The sequence below is a fragment of the Lichenostomus cassidix genome, chromosome 3 (assembly GCF_008360975.1).
Source record: "Lichenostomus cassidix isolate B80296 chromosome 3, HeHo_3.0, whole genome shotgun sequence".
Taxonomy (NCBI): domain Eukaryota; kingdom Metazoa; phylum Chordata; class Aves; order Passeriformes; family Meliphagidae; genus Lichenostomus; species Lichenostomus cassidix.
In genome coordinates, this window is record NC_139483.1 from 109,565,615 (window position 1) to 109,573,607 (window position 7,993).

Consider the following 7,993-nt stretch of genomic DNA (forward strand, 5'->3'; position numbering starts at 1 on the left):
CAGAGCAACCACTGTGCTGTGAGTGCAAACAGCACCTGAAATGTGGAACAGAGTGAAGAGGAACAAAAGTCTCAGGTAGTTTCCCAGTGCCGATTATTGGGACTTTCAAAGCATTTTAAGGTGATGATTTTAAGGCATTTTAGATGCTTGGCTCCTGCTGGAAAAAGATGTCTTCAGGTGCAGGTACCAGAACAAATCCCACAGGAATTTTGGAACCCCTGGATGCAGGGCAAGGGGATGGTATCTCAACTGGAGTAATTCACCCCAATCTCTGGTTGCTCTGGAGAGGCTCCTGGGACTCTGACTTTAGACAAAGCAGAGCTGCTCTCACCTCCTCCCCCTCCCTGAGCAGCGAAGGGTTAAAGGGTGGGGGAGCCGTTTGATTAATAGATGTCGTGTGAACGAGCACATTTGCCTGTGACTGCATTCCTGGGGCTTTCGGCGGCGCGATAAGCTGCGACCAAAGTCCTCGGGCTCTGGGCAAGGAGAGCAAACAGGGCCCCAGTGGAGCAGTTATTAATTCCAGCCTTGCATCTCCCAGGGCTGTCTCTCAGCAACCAGGCTCCCGGGAAGCCTTTCACACACCAATCGATAGAATTCGCCTCTCCCCTTGCCCTTTCCAGCCTCATCTCCCCTCTTCTTGCCCTTTCCAGCCTCATCCCTGCTTGCCCTGGTCTCCTTCCATGCCAGGACCTCCAGCTCTGGGATCCTTTCCCATGGGCAGCACGGGAAGGGGAGGATGATGTTCCCACCAGAACCCAAAGTGATGCTGTAGTTGTCCCATCCTGTGTCCCCCCTGGGTTTTGCTGCAGTGGGGAAGGAAATTTTGGGGCCAAAAAGAGGGGAATTCAGCAGTAGTATTTCCCAAGAGTATATAAACCCTTCTGCTCCCATGGAATGACAACCTCTGAAAGTCATGGCTTTTCTTCAAAATACATTTACAAAGCAAACACACCTGGATCAGAATTTCTTCAGATGCAAAATTTCCCTCAGGGCAGTTTCAAATCGACTCAAGGCACAAGCTGTCTTTACAACTCCAAATTTTGGTATAAAGATACTGATTGAAAATTAAACTCCTTCCCCTTCCCTGAAAAGCAAAACAAACAAATTCAACCTGGACTTTTCAACTTGCTGGTGTTCAGATGGAACGTTGTCATCCTTGCAAAGTTGCTTTCATGCAGGTGTATTTTTACTGGCAGTGATTGCTGCATGGAGGATTTCTCCTTGCCCCAGTCTGGGGGCAAAAAGCAGATTTCTGGTTGCTGATGTCTCTCCCAACCCCACAGCTGCTCTCAGGAGGTTGGTGGTGGCAATGATCAGACTGGGAAGTGTCTCCTTCAGGCAAATCCATTTCTTGAGGCTGACCAAGACATTCAGTAATGGTTTTGGGAAGATTAGACTCCAGGTCACTTTACAGTTTACAATTTTCCAGTCTCAGGGCAGGAGGTAGCACAGGGGTTATTGGTTTTAATCTAAAGAAGGGTTGATTTATGTTACATATAAGTAAGAAAATGTTTTATGATGAGGGTGGTGAGGCTCTGGCACAGGTTGTCCAGAGAAGCTGTGGCTGCCCCTGGATCCCTGGAAGTGTCCAAGGCCAGGCTGGACAGGGCTTGGAACAACCTGGTCTAGTGGAAGTTGTCCCTGTCCGTGGCAGGGGGTGGAACTGGATGAACTTGAAGGCTCCTTCCAGCCCAAACCATTCCAGGATTCCACTTTTCTGTGAGTGTATTTGGTGCTGTATGAAATCAAGATGCATCCAAGGCATGCCATGCTGATCACCTCCAAAACAAGGTCAGATTTTTAAGCCAGCCTGTTTTCCATAAAGAATCCAACTCCAGATTTCATACTAAATGTTATGGAAACCTCCTGGCATTACAGAGCATCACAACAGGTCTGTATTCACACCTCTGCAGGCAGAGGTCATGGAGAGGCACCACCTCAAGTGGCAACACCTTTGCTCTGTAGAAAACTGATTCATGTCTCAATCATTTTCAATCCTTGAGGAGAGAAGTTGGGATTACACCAGAATTTGATCCAAACCACAGCTGTCCTCCTTTCCCATATCTCCTTCAGAGGATGTGGTGGTGCATGGGATGCCAGGACCACCGACCTCCAAGGGGTTTGGAGAAGGGAGACAAGATAATTTAACATTTGATTACAAGCCACAAGCCACCATCCTTGTGCCTAACCCTGGGCTGTCATGGAGAAACAGTAAAATGAGATGTCCAAAGAGTCAAAGCTCATCCCTCTACTGAGAAAGGGAGAATTAAATGTCTGATTTGGACTGTGAATGCCTTCAAAGCCATTGGGTGAGAAATGTGATAATTTTGAGCAGAAATTCCATCCAGCACTGATAGGTTTTACAGGATTCACTGCAACAAGCACATTTCTATATAAAAGCATAAAAACAACAACATAAATAACAATAATATCAGCAACAGCAACAAGAACAAGAATAATAACAAAAACAAACAACAACAATAATAATAATAATAACAACAGCTAAATAAACAGGTTTTCTCTGTTAAAAAAAAAAAAGAAATAAAAGAGTAGTTCTGTCCAAGAATTCCCAGCAGACTCAAGTAAGCCTTATATCTCTGGTAGCAGATATGGAAAAGGCATACTGAGGTCATCTAATCCAGGGGCCGGAAACCTTTCAAGGGTTCAGTGCCAGACTGTATTTTTCTTCCCCAGCAGAAACTCAGGATTCTCTGTCTCTCCTGAAGAAGGGTGAGGATCCCATAAGGGTGGGATCCTGGCTCTCCACATCTAAACTGCCTTCAGCAGCCCAGCTGCCCTCTCCAGAGTTTATCCTCATAGCTTCTCTCCCACCACTGTGATGTCCCAGCCTTGGGATATCACAGAATCATAGAATATTCCATGTTGGAGGAGACCCACAGGGTCATTGAAGTCCATATTCCACTCAATCTCTACTTGCTGTTCAGCAGAGCATGGGTCACCTGTGCTCCCTTTGCCATCCAGCCCCATGTGGGCATCTTGGCTGTTCTGGTGCATCTTCAGAGAGGAAAATCAACTTAGACCCTTGGTTTAGGTTCCTGGAACTTTCAGTTGAATCCCAATGTTTGCAGGAGGAGAAACACTGAATTTCCCTGCAGCTAAAGAAGATCTCCCCAGGGGTTTTGTACTGTGGGAGGTAAAGGGGGTTCCATGGAGACCACAGTGTTCCCACAGTCACATCCAGAAGGAAATCCCATTGGCCTCAGAAGGTCTTTGAGGATCTGGTCTGGACATTCTTTGGTTTCATAACTATCCCTACCAAAGTGTTTCCAAAATGGAAGGTGGGGCTTGATGATCTTGGAGGTCTTTTCCAAACCTGACTGACTCTATGATTCTGTGCAAAAAACCCAAACATGGCACACGGATGGGAATTTGAGATCAGACTCACGCTGTTCTGTTTCCTGAAATCCCAAATCTACCCCAAAAATCCTTTCTCCCTGCATTTCTGAAGCCTCTTCCCCAGTCCCCAACCACTTCTCCAGTTAACACAACCCAACTTCCACCTTTCAAAGCCAGATCTGAGAACCAGCGAGGTCAGGAGAGGGAAATGCATCAGCACTGCATTTGTATAAACAGGATTTTTAATTCTCAAGCAGCTTTGATCACCTTGTGGGCTGCACTCAATTAGTCTTGAGTCAAAGGGATCATGGATTCTTCTGTAAGAAGAAGCATTCCCTGGGCATCTTGGCTTCTTCACAAACATGGACCTCCATCCTCTTTTTTTGCACTCTTCCACATTTTGAATTTTGCTTCTGTCTTTCGATAATGAGGAAATGATCCCCGAGCTACCAGATAGGTAAGAAAGTCCTCCAGTTTGGGAAAAAGAGAAAGGTGTTGACCAGAAGTTTTTCAGAAGAAAAATGTTTAAAAAAGCTTTGTTGGAAACAAACTTCATTTTCTATTAGAAAGTCTTTGCTTCGGATGTAGCAGAAGGGCAATCTGTGAAGCTCCTCAGCCAGATTTGATTCCCCATCAGTGGAATTTCATGCTTTCTACCCCTGTAATGTGTAATGTCCTCCAAATGTCCTTGGGTTAAAGCATCTCCCATTTCCCAACATAAACCCCATTTTCTGCTTTTACACTGAGTTTCCAGCCAGGGCTGACCTTGCACTCCCTGCCTTGTGGCAAGCTCTGAACCCCTCACATTCCCACTGTGCTCTAAGCAAACACAGAAAGACCAGGGTTGGTTCCTGAGCCAGTTTTCCCACATTTTCCCTGTGACACGAGGCCTTTGCAGCACCCAGGCTTTCTCTAGGATTTGCCTTCCCACCGAGTGCAGTGTCGGCACTAAGCAAAGCCCTCTGAGCTGCGAGCAAGGCCAGCACGTCCGCTGGAAAAATGACATAACCACAACATGTAATCTGGAGTTCCTCCTCTGGGGCAGCCTCGCGACAGGGCCGTGTGAGAGGAGATCAAAGGGCAGCACAGGAAAACGAGCACGGAGCCCTCAGAGGGGAAAAACACCCTCACCCGCCAGGCAGGGCACTATCGCAGCCCTCGGAGGGCTCTGGGAGTTCCCGTTCACAGGAGGGATGGAGACAGACATCCTCTGGCTGCTGGCACCGGCTGGGTGCGGGCAGGGTGTCCTTCTGTGTGCCTCTCCCACTTTATCTGTCAGACGAGTGTGGGACAGCAGCTGGAGACAAGATTTAGCTCCTCTCGTGCCTGCTCAAGTCCCGTGGAAGGGATGATGTTGACCCAAAAAGACTTGGGAGGCTGCGGTGCCACCAGCATCGCCTCCCCTGCATTCTCCAGCTGATTTCCCACTCTCCCTGACTTCAGAAAAATACAGGAGAGGGATGAGGCGGTGGGAGGGAGGTGAAGCAGCAAGGAAAAGCCATGAAAAGCAGTAGGTGCCATGCCAGGAGTGGTGGTGCTGAGGGATCTCTGTTGCACACAGAGCCTGCAGTCCTGCAGGCTGGACCTTTCCCATCCTTCATCCTCCTCCCTCTCCCTTCAGCCACAGCAAATTTGCCACCAGCTGCACCCCCAGCCCCCCCAGCTCCATCTGCCCAGCGGTGCCCACCCCAGGGATTTGCCTTGCCCAGGGTTTGTGGTTTCTGACCCCTGACTTGCCCGTTGCCACTGGAATTCCCTATCGCTGCAGTGACTCAGCTGACAGAAAGGGAGACAATGGCATTTTACATCAGCCCAGGCTATCAGGAGCCTGCCTTATCTGAGCTGTGTTTTTCTATTAGTCTAACACTCCATTGTGCATCCCTTTATCAGCTGCAATGTTGATGTAATGCTGGCTTGGAAGTGGTTTCTGCATCCTAGCACTAAGACAGCTCACTTTTATTTCGGGGGGGAAGGGGAGGGTGCGAGAGGAGGGTTTATCGGGATTCTCAGGAGATAGGAGCCCTTCTCCTGCACGGAGCAGGGAGGGAGGGCTGGCTGGGTGGTGGAGGGGGGCTGCCAGCCCAAATTGAGCAGACTATTTTCAACCGGCAATTTAATGAACATAATTTCTGCTCCTCCCCTCCCGACAATATTTTTAATCGTAGCATTCGCTCGTCAGGATAAATGTCCTCTCTGGGTCTTTCTGCAAGCCCCAGAAGGTGCTGATCTGGATTTCTGCAGCAGGACTGGCCCAGATGCTGGTGGCAGGGTGATCCCTGACTTGTCCTGTAGAGTGGGACATCCCTAACAGCATTTTCCTGGGCAGCTTTTCACTCTCTGATATACTCAGGGTCCTTTTCCCCCTAGGTTTTATACATCTCTAAATATCAATTTTCAAAATCCTGCCAGGAACTGAGCATCATTAAAACGACTTTAAAAAAAAAAATCTGTGGCTGAATGAGAAGGATAAATGAATCCTCATGCATGAAGTAATTACATAATAATGTGGCCTCATAGGCTTTGCTTCCTGATGATCCTCGTGGGTCCCTTCCAGCTCAGGATATTCCAAGTTTAAACCCTCAGGATTCACCTCCATGACAGCAGCAGGGACAGAGTCACTTCAGCTGTTACACAGGAAGAGAGGAGCACGCTGGATTTCTGTTACTGCAGCAACAGGAGGTTTATGGCCAGGTAGGATCGAACATGTCAGATTTGGCTTATTCAGCAGTGGAAAGAGCAGCGATGAGGTTGTCAAGGCAGGGCACAGAACATCTGGAGCCATATCTGAGCATCACCTGTGACCACCATGGCCTGGTTTCACTCAGCCACCTCAGCCACCCCAGCCCACGTGGCAGCCATCCTTTGGCCAAAGTCAGCAGCCCCAAAAACTGGCCAAAGTCAGTATTTTCAAGCCCACTGTAGCTCCCTCTTGGAGCAGGCTCTGGTGTGAAGGGGATGGACCCCATTGGGAGCTCTCTGCTCCTTCCTTGGTGGGATTTTGTGCTTGTCCTTTGCTCCCGACTCTGTGTGTGAAGGTAGGACCAGAATATGTTTGCAGGTTTTTTCTTCTTTTAATAAAGTAATTAATTTCCTATTTTGCTTCGCTCAAGCCCAGTGGCCTGGTAAAGATGCTGCTGTCAGGATATGTCCTCATAAAGTGCATAGAGCCACTTGTAGAAGCCATACATGAATTAGAATCACAGAATCACAGAATTACAGAATCACAGAATCACAGACTGTTTTGGTGGGAAGGGACCTCAAAGATCATCTTGTTCCAACCCCTGCCATGGGCAACCTTCCACTATTCCAGGTTGCTTCAAGCCCATCCAACCTGGCCTTGGACACTTCCAGGGATGTGACATCCACAATTTCTCTAGGAAAGCCGTTTCCACCTTCTGAGTAAAGAATTTCTTCCTAACTTCTCATCTAAACCTGCCTTTTCCCAGATTAAAACCATTGTCCCTTGTCCCATCACTATCTGCCCATAGGAAAAGTCCCTCTTTGTCCTTTTTATAAGCCCCCTTGAGGTCTCCTCAGAGCCTTCTCTTCTCCATCATGTAATTAATAACAACCTGCTTTGACTCCTCCCTTGCTCTTTCACTGGTGGTCAGTTTGCAGGGTGACCAAGCAGAGGATAACACTGATTTTGGACTTTGTGTTCAACTGCTGGGTGGCTCACCATGAGACAGGTGTCTGCTGCAAATCCATCACCCCAGTGGTAGATCTGGTCAGCTCAGCTGGTTTGTCTGATGTGGGAGAAAAAGCAATCATGTCTTGCTGTAGACCACTGCACCGCTATTTAATAGCAACAGTCAGACTTCAGGATTTTCCTTGGAGCTCCAAAAAGCTGCTCAGGACCCATTTGAATAATTTCAAAATTCATCCTTGACATGAGAGGAATTTACAGTGAACTGCAAATAGCAACCCCAGGAAAATTCTGTGCACATATTGTGAGTTTCACCCTCTGTGCCACCATCCAGGGTGTGCTGGAGTTCTCACACACAACACAGGAGAGGGTGGGTGGGACCTACCAGGATAGTGCTGGAGTCCCCATTCCCAAAGGGATTTAAAAGCCATGGGTATGTGGCACTTGGGGACATGGGTGGCCCTGGCAGCACTGGGAGAACAATTGGGCTTTTCATCCACCCCCAACAGGCTTCAGCCTGGGGCTTTGGTATTTTCCTACCAGCACTTTTGCATCTGGGTTTGCATACCCTGGGTGACTGTGTTTGCATGTTGAGCCCTGGAGATGAGTGAAGACCACGCCATGTTTGTGGAAAAACAAAACCAGGTCTTTCTGAGAAGAGCTTCAGGGTTAATTTAATTTCTTGTTCCTTCATTTACTGCTCCTTCTCCTCTGCAACCATCAGATTAGTGAAAACCCCACATGATGGGGACTCAGCAGAGCTGGGCTCAAATGCAGTGCTTGAGTGGCAGTTCTGAAGTGCTGCTGAAGGGAAAGCAAGAGCAGAAACACAAACTGTGGTGGGCAGAGCTGTGGTAAATGGTTACTGCCCACCCCTAGCCACATCTGTGGGACTGCTTTGGCCTCAGACCACAAATAAATATGTGGAAAGGCTCGTGCCATGGGTAAAGAAGTCCTGGAGGGTCTCACCTGGCAGCGGTCCCACCT